At 36.1% G+C, this 15348-nt stretch overlaps 1 long non-coding RNA gene across 1 annotated transcript in view; it reads left to right on the forward strand.

Moving 5' to 3' along the window:
* LOC107078309 (uncharacterized) overlaps positions 1-15348 on the forward strand; it is a 99020-nt gene that overhangs the window by 5558 nt on the left and 78114 nt on the right. The window contains exon 3 of the long non-coding RNA XR_011189842.1: positions 276-360. This is a non-coding gene — a long non-coding RNA (uncharacterized lncRNA). The remainder of the gene's footprint in view (positions 1-275; positions 361-15348) is intronic.

Here is a 15348-nt window from a genome sequence, read left to right on the forward strand (position 1 = left end):
TTTATGGTTGAGGCCTTGCTTGGAATTCAGTCTGAATTAAGGGCCTCTTACTGCCCACAGAGGACACCTGTACTAATTGTGCGGCTTGTTAAGGTAATTCTGTGTTCCTGAATTAATTTAGATTTGCTGTTTTCTGTGTTTTTTTTAATTTTGCTTGAATATAGATATAATTGTTATAAAGATAATTGCTTCTGCAAAATATCATAACTGCAAGCTTTAAAGCAATAATATGTGATAATTGTGCAAGAGTTTGATTACTTTACTCTGATTACCAGGTGGATGCTGCACATTGGCGGTGGAGGGGATCCCCATTACCTGAAAAGCACTTTGGGTGGCGTGTCCAGAAAAGCGCTGTATACAGTAAGTAATGATTATTATTATTATTTTGCAAGGCAGCTGTTAATGGCTTTTAACCAGTGTCCTCACCACCTTCTGCTCAAAGGCCTAAACTAGATATGGCCATACCTGTGTCACAGAACATACCTTCCCCAACAGTATTTATAAACAAACTACAAGACATCAGTCCTTGCCTTTCTAGTCAAAATATTTTGGTACTTACTGTGGTACTTCAAAGCATGTTGGTATAAAAGATGTTTTGGAGTTTAATATTCTAATTGTATGAAAATTGAAATGGAAAATGGTAAAACAGGATAGCAGTGGTGTAACACTTTCATTACAACAATCTGATGAAGGCCCAGATTCAAGTAGACCTTGCTAGATAAACACATACAGTACTTGTCACATTTGAATGGAACATTTGCTTTGCAATTAGTTTTCTTTTATCTCAGTGGTCAGAATGGAGTTTCATATTGACTATCCCTTTAGTTATTTCGAGGGACTGGTTACAAGCAATATTCTTGGGGAATTTGAGGTCACAGGTACAGTATGTTGGTTTGGTTCTGTCTCATTTGCTCTGTATGATAAGTTGTAAATAGAGGGCTGTTATTGATCAGTAAATCTTCATTAGGAGGTGAAGTCATAAGTACTGGAGATGGCTGTAAGCGTTGGTTACTACCACTACAGTAGTACCACCTGAAGGTCAGGTCACAATGTAGGGCAAAGCGATCTTTACCCTCAGATGTCGAGAAGCAAAAAATCTTTCTATATGTATAAAAATGATTACCACAAATTTCAAAACCCAACTATGGCATTAAGTTAACTTGTTCCAAATGTCTTAGTATCAAAAGGAATAGCAACTGCAATAGATTGTCATTCTTGATATTTAGATAGATATTTATTGATCCTATGAGGGAAATTGCAGTGCAACAGTGTAACAAATGATACAATAATAATAAAATACAAGTGCACTAAGAAGTTACTCACAGTCCAGAACATGCAAAGAACAAACCAGAACAGTACACAAAACATTGTATTGCACAATATAAGTATAAATGTATTGCACAAGTCCCTGGGATATATTGCACAAAAACAGTTGTAAACGGGAAAGCCAGATGTAGCAGACAGTTTACTGTTCAGTCCAGAAACAGGTCAATGTCAATGTTGCCCCTGCCCAGACACAAAGTGGATGCATTGTACAGTCTTATTTTAGAAGGCAAGAATGACCTCCTGTAGGGCTCCCTGTCAGAAGTACAAATCACCATTATAAAACAAACATTTTTAAAGTGGTTTTGTTTAATCTGAGTTTAACCATCTTAACTATGTATCGCATACTGTAATATACCCATATACTATAATGTCATAAAGTTAAATTGAATCAATATTTATTTTTTCTCCTTCTAAATAGTTATACGCCTAAAACTGAAACTCAAATGTGCTTATACTGGGTTTGAGAAGGAAATTTTTGCTAGCATCTGAAACTCTTATCTGTTCTTCATTCTCACTAACGTGTAACGTGCTGTTGCTGATGTTTGCCTGTGAGTTCCAAGAAGCCTTGTGCTCACCGCTGGCACATATCTGGAGCAGAAAAATTCCTATTAAGTTTAAAAGGAGGTTTGGGAATGGTTCTACATCTCCTGAGGGCATTCTGACTCGTATGGAATAGAAACCCAATTTGTATGACTTTGTATTTGAGGTAAATGATAAAATGACATGGAACCTGTTGCTCATTTCCAGTCTGAAATGAACTGACAGATTTAAGTGAAAGATTGTGGTTATTTCAAATAATATCATGGCAGCAGAGCATGTGAGCTTTGCAAAGAAAAGTTCCCCCTTAAGAGATGCACAATACATCTTTTGAAGATAGAGCACTTATGTATCTAAACAGGGGAGAACAGAAGTCCTAATGGGGTAGGAATTTATTGAAATTTATCTGCACTGTTCTGCTGTAAAATGTGTAGATGTGGATTCTACTGTATATTCTTTCTGTTCTTACTTATTTAGCAATCGTTCTGACCCTTAACTTATTTCTGTATTTGTAACCTCTGGTTCAGCAGCACAGTCTATCAGCTTTGATTTCCATTTTATAGCTATCAATACCCTTAATCTAGTTTTACAATGTTTTTTAAATACACATTTAAGCTGAATCGTGGGGCAATTGAAATAAAAAATCACTGGTGCGCTATGCGTGACACCCATAGGTAGAAAGATACTGAAGTTGAGATTAGAACCTGTCTTCCGAGGAGATGAAAAATCTAACCGAACCCAAGACCGCTTTGCCATGCTGATATGTTTTAGGGATATTAATTAATATTGTCGTTAAATATCTGATGGCTATGTTAAGAACAATATTAGCGATATTTTCTGTGAAGTTGTACATTTTCATAATCTGTTGCTTTTGCAATCCAGTTTTAAATCCAGTACAATTTTAAATTATTTAGTATCACTACACCTAATCACAACATGGCTGGGTAGGTGTTGTAACTTGAATTACAAAGTGTTGGGAACGTCTCTCTGCTTTCTTGACCTCCTGAACACCTGGCATCCTAAAGGACCAAAAACTCAACCTTAATGAAACGTACTGTAGCTAAAGCAATCGAAACTGTATGCAAAACAGAATTCTTTCTAAGACCTTCTCTCACCTGATTCATTTTTCCTGATCGACAAAACAATACACTTGGACTTTGTTGACAGCACTGAATAATGTTGGGCATTCAGCAAAGTAGCTAAAGCCATGGGTATCCAGTGTACAGTGCTGTGAGAAAGTACCCCATTTAAAGGTGTGTTTTTCAACATATTTGCATGTATGTATATTTGATCTTCATTTCAACAATATTTATAGATAAAGGTGATCTAATTTAACAAATTATTCTTTTTAATCATTTATTCAACAAAATTCAGTCAGAAATGCAATTGTCTACTGTGGGGAAAATAAGTACACACCCTAGCTTCAGCAGCTGGTGTTGCCCCCTTTAGCAGAAATCACGTTGTTTTCCATTTCTTGTAATTGTCTATCAGTCTCCTACATCGACTTTGAGAAATTTTTGCCCACTCCTCCCTATAGAACTCCTTCAACTTTGATGTTTAGTGTTTGAATCATTGTCTTGTTGCAAGGTCCAAGTTACTCTAATGATGATCTAAATGATTTGCACCTGTTTTGGTGTACCTGATTCTAATTTTAGGCATTTGCTGCAATGATAAAGGTAGGGGTGTACTAACTTTTTCCGCACAAGGAAATTGGATGTTCTGTTGATTTAAATGGTACAACTGAGTGCAAAATGGGATTTTTCAATGTTATTTTTTAAAATTAGATCACCTTTATCAGTATTGTTGAAATGATGATCAAATATTCTTTTGTCTAAAAATGTTAAAAAAAGACGATCCTTTTCATGGGGTGTACTCTTTCACACCACTGTATGTTTTTGTTTGTATTGGTTATTTTGCACAGTGTTTTATTTGTAAGAAAAAAATGTGTTGTTTCCTTTGAATCTGCCTTTTTGTGTGCTCGATTGTTATACAGTACTCTTGCAATTTACTGTTACGATTTCTAATTGTTCCAAGAGGTTCAGACCATCATAATTACACATTTATAGAAGTTACTGCATCTAGCTTGTGAACCACGGTCATCCTTAACATTGCAAAACAATCAGTTCCCCTTTGTCTCTAGTTTTTTCCAGTTACTGTTGGGAAGAACATCTTACAGCTGAACTTGCATTTGATTGAATTTGTAACCAGTTGCTTTAGGAAAGAATAGCCTACAGCCGAACTTGCTCTCAAGGTTTATTGGTATTCATTTCATTATGGTTAAAGTTTACTGTGAGGGTAACAGCTATGTATAATGTTGATTATACTTAATTGGCATGGCACAATGTAGGGAAAAATGTCACATTACAGCTTAAATGGGGTCCAGAGGCAGAGACTGTAATGTTACTTCCAAGTAGGGCTGGGCGATATGGCCAAAAACATTATCATGATACAAATTTTCATATCAGTTGATATCGATAATTATCACGATAAATGTCAAATCATTATTTCTTTCAAGTTTAAAGGCAGATTTTTTCTCCTGAGTGAAAGTTGAAGAAACGAGACAGTTAATTGGGGAAATTAAACAACTATTTTAAGAACACGACAAACACTTGCCAAACAGCAGAAACGTTAAACAAATCTGTTAGCTGCCCGGTCTGCAACACGCACGCACACTCGCGTGGTATTTTGTGCGCATGCGCAAAGCATAAACATATATTGAACATTTATTGAACTTTTGTTAAAATTATATCGAGGACAATTATATCGCGATAATTATCGTTATTGAATTATCGCCCAGCTCTACTTCCAAGTTCTTTTTTTTGGGTAAAAAGAAATTGTGGGCTTATCATAGTTTCTAACCTAACACCATGGTAAACACTGTGAACTTCATTAAATACTCAATATTCATATTTCCAAATGAATCAGCTCAAAAGGTCATCAAGTTAATGTTTTTATAAAAAAAATTGCCACCGAGTAATTTACACTGTTAGTTTGGTTTTATATTGCATCTTATCTGAAGGGTGACCCCAGGGAGGCTCAGGGTAACAGTTGTGCACAAGCTTCTCCTTTCTCTCAATCCCAAATCAAAGCAAGTCTAAACATTTAGTGTACAACTTGTAAATAGTTAAATACAGGACTGAATACCGATGGCAAAGGAATGCTGAACTATAGTTTGTCTGGTGAATATTATTGATGAGACTGTAGCATTTACAAGGGTTCAGGTGGGTTCCTGAGGCTAAATTGACTCTTTATTTGCAATCCCCAGCTGTAGCTCCCAGCTTAGTCTAGTACTGGTGCACAGCATACATTCAGTACCGATTTGTGTCCCAGGTTCCTTCTCAGACTACTGGATAGTCTTATAGTTCCCTTCCCACTCCTCGTATCCCATTGGTGAAAATGAGGAGGCATCCCCAAATCCCACAGAATGTGAGACCGTTTCAAACCTGTGTGCAGTAACTTTTACAACTGACCTACAGTTCAGGAAAAAGCATTTCAAGTAAATATGGAACATTTGGAATGGATAACTCGCATTATCCTATGGCAAATCCAGGGTCACATGGTCCCTTGGTTTTTAATTGACCTTTTATCTTATGTTAAATCAGTGTTATTATTGTAGTTTATTGTAGTCCCTAAGACTTTTAAACACTCCAAGACATTTATGAATTGGAATTACTGAAAATATGCTCTGCAGACATTTATTTTCCAATAAAACCTAAAGTGACTTGGCCTCTCTAGGTTATTACTGTATGTATAATTTTCCTTGGTTATTTGTCCAACAATGCTGATCAAAGAAAGGGAACATTTCAGATCATAAAGATAAAGATAGCCTTAAGATCATAAAGCCTAAAGATAAGAGGAAAAGAATTATATCAAATCTATGTAAATCAACAATGCAACTCCTCTTTTGCTTCTCCCCAGCTTTGGGTTTAATTGATGGTAATGATACAGTACACAAGAGCTTGCAGATGCAGATTCAGTGGTAACTGAGTAATGTCTTCACATATTTAACTGTTGTGGTATTAATGAATCTCTGGTATCTTTATTATGTTATCGGGGTAAATACAGGTCTGTATGATGGTATCCCTTGAAATAATGATTAGTATTACTTTGCCGTTCTCCACTATTGGATAATAAAAGGAAAGTAAGGCTTACAAATGCTAGCTCAGCGGTGGCTTAAAGTTGCAGTTTGCTCGTAACAGCTGGAACAGCAATCACTAAAACCTATCAATATAAAATAGTAAATGATTCTTCTTAACTTCAGAAAATAGACAAGAGCATAATGTCTCTAGCTTTCCTTTGACTGATTTTAATTAAATGTATCATTTTGTGATGCCATAAAATAGTGTATATATAATGTACTCTCTACTGTATATAGTTAGATAGTGTGGTTAAAGTCACCCTGCTGCATCCCAGCGGGATGTCCCAGCTGGAGTGGCCACTATCCACGCCTCTGCTCTGCCCCAAACGGCATGGAGGCAGGTTTCACAGAGCACCTGGCTGTGGTGGGAGGTCACACAGCAGTCACCGGGCAGCTGCCAGTATCCCGGACAGTCTTGCTCTTTCATGTGCAGTGAGCCTCAGGTGTAGAGCAGGTTACCAGTGTCAGAAAACATTCTCCTGGACTGTGATACCCTTGCTCCTGGGTCTGTAGCCTCTGCATCCGCACCCAGGGGGTGGTGCATGTTGTAGCATGTCAAGCACGAAATGGACTCTTGCAGGTTATAAATAGGAAATGTCATTTTATGAAGTATTAAACTGGAAGAAGAACTAATATTACACACTTATATATTTAAATGTCATTTTCTTCCGTTTTCCCTGTTGGAATTATCACAAATCACAATATTTCATGTGTTGTATGGAGATAGTGCAAACTGTTGGTTTAACAGCAGATGTTTATACAATTGCAAGAATGGATACTGCGCGGGATTGTTATGCTTTCAAACTTGGGGGGAGGGAAATAGGCTGCACAAATTTTCAATCCAAATCACAAGCCGAACCTCTAATTAAATTTCTAGAAGCACTTTTTTTATTTAAAAAAACTAACATGAATGACAAAATGTTATTTCTCTAAATAAGTACTGTATAACATTTCCAGCCCCCACTGCAGTTGTTTTAGATGTGTACAGGCTGGGATCTAAGGCTAAGATGAGTTGTACTCCTAGTCTTCGTTAGTTGAAAAATTAGGTAGTCCAAGGTTATTGCTAATTGTGGTTCTCTGTAAACACCAGTAAGTGTTTTAAAAGACGAAACATGAATCAGCCTTCCTTTTTCAAAACATTTTAAACTGGCATCAATATGTGATGTTAGGCGTCTCTGAGATCAGAAAGTAATGACTCAGACCACATTAGTTCAAGTCTAAGGTGGCACAGTGGTTAACATTACTGCCTTGTAGCACCGGGGCCCTGTAGTTGTCAAATAACAAAAGGTCCTACAGATGACTGCAGTGACAAAATGTCCATTCTCTCTATAATAGGTGAAAACAGGCTAGTTTTGGAAGAAAACAGTTGGAATTTCCAAATTGGGTGAGGATGTGAGAATAACCTGTCATTTAATTAATTGATTTGGGTTGAGGGCATCTTCTTAAACTCATATAAGCTTGACAGTCCGTTTGTGTAGAGGATACAGTATGAATACTGTTCTTTGATTTGACCATTTTGGAAATATAGATGTAAACTGCTACCAGTGTCAGAATACACGCATTATCACATGAGCTCACACAACACATGACATGTTTAAGTCCCCATTTTAACTGTGTATAAACATTCTAACCAGTATCATAGTGGTATACAAAACATTATCTTTTAGGTCAGTATCTTTATCAGTGTCTTTTAGGTAAAGTTCAGGTGTATCGTTTAATCTAGTCAGGATAAGTGTTCGGTTACAATCAATTGTAAATGGTTGGTTATTATATTTGTTACTGCAGAAATGGCATTTGCAGCCCTTGATTTTACATTTTTACTTGGGTAAGTTGGACAAATGACATCTTAATGTGCACATTAACCTTTCAGTGTTTTATTCATCAATTTAAAAACTGGCTAAGTGCATTGTTTTTCATTATAGATTTAATCTCTTGAATAATGCCTTGTCTTGGATGTTAATTTTTAACATCTGAGGAACCTGTGGGGAGTGAAATCTCACCCTGTTCTTCTCATGTATAATTATCTAATTGTTCAATCAAACCATATGTAGACAAATGTCAAATCAAATAGAATCAGAGCAGTTTAGCTTGACTCTAAGTCAGCAGTATTGCTGTAGGTGAACTGAATCAACTTAGTACACCACTTAATACTGAGAGTTAGCCATGTAAAAGATTTGTTTCTGTACAAGATGAGATGGTATTATTGACGTCTCTCTGGAGACATTGGGATCCATTGAGAATAGTGAATTTGTCTGCGTTATGTGGGTCAGGTGCTAGGAGCTGCCTTATAGATAAGGGTTTAAATCCAGGGTGGTGTCATGTGCAACTACTTGGTAATATTTGTATTTTCCATTATTTACTGTTGTATAGATAATCTTCTGTGGCCATTGATATCCAGTGTACAGTGCTGTGAAAAAGTACACCCCATTAAAATGTGTGTTTTTCAACATATTTGCATTTATGTATATTTGATCTTCATTTCAACAATATTGATAGATAAAGGTGATCTAATTTAACAAATAAAAATGATTCTTTTTAATCATTTATTCAACAAAATTCAGTCAGAAATGCAATTGTCTACTGTGGGGGAAAAAATAAGTACACACCCTAGCTTCAGCAGCTGGTGTTGCCCCCTTTAGCAGAAATCACTTTGCTTTCCATTTCTTGTAATTGTCTATCAGTCTCCTACATCGACTTTGAGAAATTTTTGCCCACTCCTCCTTATAGAACTCCTTCAACTTTGAAGTTTAGTGTTTGGGTCATTGTTTTGTTGCAAGGTCCAAGTTACTCTAATGATCTAAATGATTTGCACCTGTTTTGGTGTACCTGATTCTCATTTTAGGCATTTGCTGCAATGATAAAGGTAGGGGTGTAATACCTTTTTCCACACAAGGAAATTGGATGTTCTGTTGGTTTAAATGGTACAACTGAGTGCAAAATGGGATTTTTCAATGTTATTTTTAAAAATTAGATCACCTTTATCAGTATTGTTGAAATGATGATCAAATATTCTTTTGTCTTAAAATGGGAAAAAAAGACGATCCTTTTCATGGGTTGTACTCTTTCACACCACTGTATATGGTTTTGTTTGTATTGGTTATTTTGCGCAGTGTTTTATTTCTTAGAAAAGTGGTATTCTTTGAATCTGCCTTTTTGTGTGCTTGATTGTTATACAGTACTCTTGCAATTTACTGTTACGATTTCTAATTGTTCCAAGAGGTTCAGACCATCATAATTACACATTTATAGAAGTTACTGCACCTAGCTTGTGAACCACGGTCATCCTCAACATTGCAAAACAATCAATTCCCCTCTGTCTCTAGTTTTTTCCATGTGTTTAGTGATGGGATGGGAAGAACTTTCAAATGACACCAAAAATACAGATAATGTTGTACATTTAATGTTAAACTGTTAAATTATAACAAGCTGCCTTCCCGTGGAGTTTTTATTTTATATGTGTATAATATATTAATAAAAAATAAAGTTGTAGGTTATATCTGAAGGTTGTTTCACATATTTACAACAGGATGATCAATGTAGTGAATGACAGGACAAAAGTGCACTACAGTGTATACAGATGCAGCCATTCAAAGTGCGCGGTACAGACACGTACCGGAGGTAATTGGCTACGGCGTCGCGCATCGTGACGCAAGATGACGCGGGGTACCGCGGTACGTGATTGGTTGACCGACAGGGGCACTCGTGGTCCATTGGTCTGTCATAGAAAGATTTACAGTAAACGTCTTTACTGTGCCCGTTGTAGTATTTAATATTTATATGGAATTTTACCTCTGAAGGGAAATCTTAGTGCCTGAGCATAAAAAGAATAGGAGCATACTGCAACGCGTGTGAAGGCCATAAACGATATTAATTTTGGAACTTAAACATACAGTATATGGCTGGTCTTGGTACTTTAAAGTAAAAAATACACACCAGTATTCCATTTCTCCCTAAACATTTTAAGCATCGAAGTATTTAACTAAAGAGATACCGGAGTCAACAAGTATACTTTTAGAATTTGATTAATAGGGAATATAAAATGGAATCGCGTATCTAAAGAGTTTAATAACGATATGATTATATTCGTGTACTGCGACAGGGCTGTGTAGGGCTGATTTTGTGTAATGCTAATGCGCTGGTGTAACAGTCCGGGAGTGGCAAGCTTCCAATGTCATCTCGACTCGATTGGAAGACAATGAACGTATTTTAGCCCTAAATGAATTAATAGCAAACATGGTTTACATAAAATACATTTTTCCAAGAAAGTTTATAATACGATCTATAGTTGAAATCTGAGCCTAAATATAAAGGAAAAGCATTTTCAGAGAGCAATCACGCTGTGTTTATGTAGAAAAAGCGATTAGGTTTATGAGCAATCTAATTACCTTTTCGCTTAAAACGCTATATAAAATAAAGTTTATCTAGAGATGAATGATCAGTGTCGCAGTTTAAATAATTTTCGTAGGAGGGTTTGGACAGATTCCAAGTGCATTTTTACAATTTACGTTGCATTGTCCAATGTGCTGTTGTAATACAGTTTAGAATAGTTAGTCTAAGCTTTATCAGCTTTATTTATGGGTTGCAATTTAGAAAAAGTCAAAAACCGCACTCAAAATGCAATTTAGAGCTTTCTGGCAAGAGGAGACACCCAAATTATAACGCAACATGCCACTGTTTGTGCATGAACAAAGTTATACTGCAATTTTCCTTAGATACGCGATTAAAAAAAATAAATTTTTTGAATCCCCGGCGGAACACATTCCATAAGAATCAGCGCTTTTATACAGTATATCGCCTTTAAACACATTTAAACACGCGTTTACGATTTAAATCAAAACGCGATTCAAATCAATATAAATGTTTATTTTGTAACGCATTAGGTGACTATTCATTGTTATTAAAAAGACTTAAATTCGATCATGTTGTGATATTTAGAAATATAAATTTGTTTGGTGCGAGTGAGGTTTTATTTAATCTCTGACCAAGGGAAACGTTTCATTTTTTCAAAGAAATGTTTGTTAAAAATTACAGTCATAGTTCCATGGGATTCAATCACAGACCATGTGACATGGGAGTCAGGAAACTAACACACAGCGCCACCAGATTTGATAACGCTATAAAAACGCTATAAAATAATGTGACTAGGCACAGAACAAGTTTATAGCACAGTACAATAATAAATGCTGACCATGACTTTAGAAGCATAAATTACCTTACACTCAATTTAAACACAAGCTGTCTTTAGCCCTCTAAGCCCTCTAAGCTGGTTCATACAGAAATGTAGAGATCCAGGCTCAGAACACACAGCTTCATTAGCGAATACATATGCAGGACAACTAGAGAAGACGTTTTACAGAGGATGGATTTTTAGAAACATCCCATCAGTGACATCACTGAAGTCAACTCCTAGGTACTGTAACTGTCGTGTGGATAGTTTCACAAGAATCAGACAAAGGTTTAAGCATCGCTTGTTCTAGATAAAACTGCAAAAAAAAAACAACAACCCATAATCTACTTCTTTGCGGCTCTGTTTGCCCAAATCATATATTCACAACGTGAAATTTAGAAAATATTACGTAACCAAAATCCGCAATATGAAAACAGAACCTGTGTAATTGTTGATAGATGATGTACTCGTAACATTTTTACAAGACGAACTACAACATTTAAAAACTGACTTGTATGTACTTGATATCTCTAATCAATCCACGGCGACATTGTTAAAGCAGAGTCCCAGCACAAAACGAAACTAAAACGCCCTGGGCATACCTTTTCGCGCTTCTTATTAGTTGCTCAAAAGTAATTTGACCGTATGAAATGCATAATATAAACCTAGAAACATATACGTGAGCAGTATTTACGTAGTATCGGTGTTAAGACATACCTCTCAAATACTGTAAATCAAGTTAAAAATATCTCAAGACCGATTCTGGTCATAATGAAACCATGTTTCGTGTATGTTTTCTTTAAAGTACCGAGACCAGCCATATACTGTATGTTTATGTTCCAAAATTAATATCGTTTATGGCCTTCACACGCGTTGCAGTATGCTCCTATTCTTTTTATGCTCAGCTACTAAGATTTCCCTTCAGTGGTAAAATTCCATATGAATATTCAATACTTAAACGGGCACAGTTAAGACATTAAATATACATATACATACTGTATACAGTACAGTTTTCATACGGTAATGTTTATGTTCCTTAATCAATCTCTTTTATGAGCATGTGAAAGGCATGGTGAATCGATTCTCAAAAATTACTGTACTTTGCATGATTGGAAACAAATGCGTGATTGCGAAATGCTGTGGTGTTACTTTTACAAAGACGGTCAATGAAAAAAAGAATGTTGACCAGGGCAATACTTTGAGTTTACACTTACAGCTTGTCCAAGGTCATTCATTATTAATACTATTAGTAATATCTTCGTTAAAGACTTTGATGGCGACAGCTCAAACATGAGATGTTGAGCTTTATTAGCTCCACCTTGCGGAAATTCCGGATACTATTATTTTGCTTGTCGTATTATAGGAGAATTGACGGTAACTCGCGGTATTTACCGGTAATTGCGGTAGACTTCGTACAGCGTACCGGAAAATAATGCGGTATCGCCCGCGCATTTTGAATGGACTGTATATAGCTCGATTATTGGAGAATGCTAGTTCAGCCTCAGCCTGGAAAAGGAGTGTCTATAACAAGTTACATTTGTAGTGGACCGTATGTGGAGGTTACCAGTCTATAAGGTTTGGACAGAATTCAAGCTGTCCTATAAACAATGGGCCGCATTGGAATGAAGGTATAACAGACTTGCAAAAGTGTTGCAGTTTTTTTCACTGGGACAGTGTACTCTCATTAATAGCATAGCAACAGGCATCAGAATGGAATGCAGTAGAATAGATCAGTTTTTCAATTAGTAGCACCCAGTGGGGTACCTAATTAATGTTCATTTTCATTATTCTGCCCTTTGCTTATCAGTGTCTATAAGGTTTGGATGTCAATGTCAATGACATTTATGTATTTAAATGTCATTTTCTTCCGTTTTCCCTGATGGAATTATCACAAATCACAATATTTCTTGTGTTGTATGGAGATAGTACAAACTGTTGGTTTGACAGCAGATGTTTATACAATTGTAAGATGTGATACTGCGCGGGATTGTTATGCTTTCAAACTTGGGGGGAGGGAAATAGGCTGCACAAATTTTCAATCCAAATCACAAGCTGAACTTTTAATTACATTTCTAGAAGCACTTTTTTTATTTAAAAAAACTAACATGAATGACAAAATGTCATTTCTTTAAATAAGTACTGTATAACATTTCCAGCCCACACTGCAGTTGTTTTAGATGTGTACAGGCTGGGATTTTAGGCTAAGATGAGTTGTACTCCTAGTCTTCATTAGTTTAAAAATTAGGTAGTCCAAGGTTATTGCTAATTGTGGTTCTCTGTAAACACCAGTAAGTGTTTTAAAAGACGAAACATGAATCAGCCTTCCTTTTTCAAAACATTTGAAAGGCGTCTCTGAGATCAGAAAGTAATGACTCAGACCACATTAGTTCAAGTCTAAGGTGGCACAGTGGTTAACATTACTGCCTTGTAGCACCGGGGCCCTGTAGTTGTCAAATCACAAAAGGTCCTACAGATGACTGCAGTGACAAAATGTCCATCCTCTCTATAATTGGGGAAAACAGGCTAGTTCTGGAAGAAAAAAGTTGGAATTTCCAATTTGGGTGAGCAAGTGATAGAATAACCTGTCATTTAATTAATTGATTTGGGTTGAGGGCATCTCCTAAAGCACATATAAGCTGGACAGTCCGTTTGTGTAGAGGATACAGTATGAATACTGTTCTTTGATTTGACCATTTTGGAAATATAGATGTAAACTGCTGCCAGTGTCAGAATACACGCATTGTCACATGAGCTCACACAACACAATACATGTTTAAGTCCCCATTATAGATTTAATCTCTTGAATAATGCCTTGTCTTGGATGTTAATTTTTAACATCTGAGGAACCTGTGGGGAGTGAAATCTCACCCTGTTCTTCTCATGTATAATTATCTAATTGTTCAATCAAACCATATGTAGACAAATGTCAAATCAAATAGAATCAGAGCAGTTTAGCTTGATTCTAAGTCAGCAGTATTGCTGTAGGTGAACTGAATCAACTTAGTACACCACTTAATACTGAGAGTTAGCCATGTAAAAGATTTGTTTCTGTACAAGATGAGATGGTATTATTGACGTCTCTCTGGAGACATTGGGATCCATTGAGAATAGTGAATTTGTCTGCGTTATGTGGGTCAGGTGCTAGGAGCTGCCTTATAGATAAGGGTTTAAATCCAGGGTGGTGTCATGTGCAACTACTTGGTAATATTTGTATTTTCCATTATTTACTGTTGTATAGATAATCTTCTGTGGCCATTGATATCCAGTGTACAGTGCTGTGAAAAAGTACACCCCATTAAAATGTGTGTTTTTCAACATATTTGCATTTATGTATATTTGATCTTCATTTCAACAATATTGATAGATAAAGGTGATCTAATTTAACAAATAAAAATGATTCTTTTTAATCATTTATTCAACAAAATTCAGTCAGAAATGCAATTGTCTACTGTGGGGGAAAAAATAAGTACACACCCTAGCTTCAGCAGCTGGTGTTGCCCCCTTTAGCAGAAATCACTTTGCTTTCCATTTCTTGTAATTGTCTATCAGTCTCCTACATCGACTTTGAGAAATTTTTGCCCACTCCTCCTTATAGAACTCCTTCAACTTTGAAGTTTAGTGTTTGGGTCATTGTTTTGTTGCAAGGTCCAAGTTACTCTAATGATCTAAATGATTTGCACCTGTTTTGGTGTACCTGATTCTCATTTTAGGCATTTGCTGCAATGATAAAGGTAGGGGTGTAATACCTTTTTCCACACAAGGAAATTGGATGTTCTGTTGGTTTAAATGGTACAACTGAGTGCAAAATGGGATTTTTCAATGTTATTTTTAAAAATTAGATCACCTTTATCAGTATTGTTGAAATGATGATCAAATATTCTTTTGTCTTAAAATGGGAAAAAAAGACGATCCTTTTCATGGGTTGTACTCTTTCACACCACTGTATATGGTTTTGTTTGTATTGGTTATTTTGCGCAGTGTTTTATTTCTTAGAAAAGTGGTATTCTTTGAATCTGCCTTTTTGTGTGCTTGATTGTTATACAGTACTCTTGCAATTTACTGTTACGATTTCTAATTGTTCCAAGAGGTTCAGACCATCATAATTACACATTTATAGAAGTTACTGCACCTAGCTTGTGAACCACGGTCATCCTCAACATTGCAAAACAATCAATTCCCC

The sequence above is a fragment of the Lepisosteus oculatus genome, chromosome 6 (assembly GCF_040954835.1).
Source record: "Lepisosteus oculatus isolate fLepOcu1 chromosome 6, fLepOcu1.hap2, whole genome shotgun sequence".
NCBI lineage: Eukaryota > Metazoa > Chordata > Actinopteri > Semionotiformes > Lepisosteidae > Lepisosteus > Lepisosteus oculatus.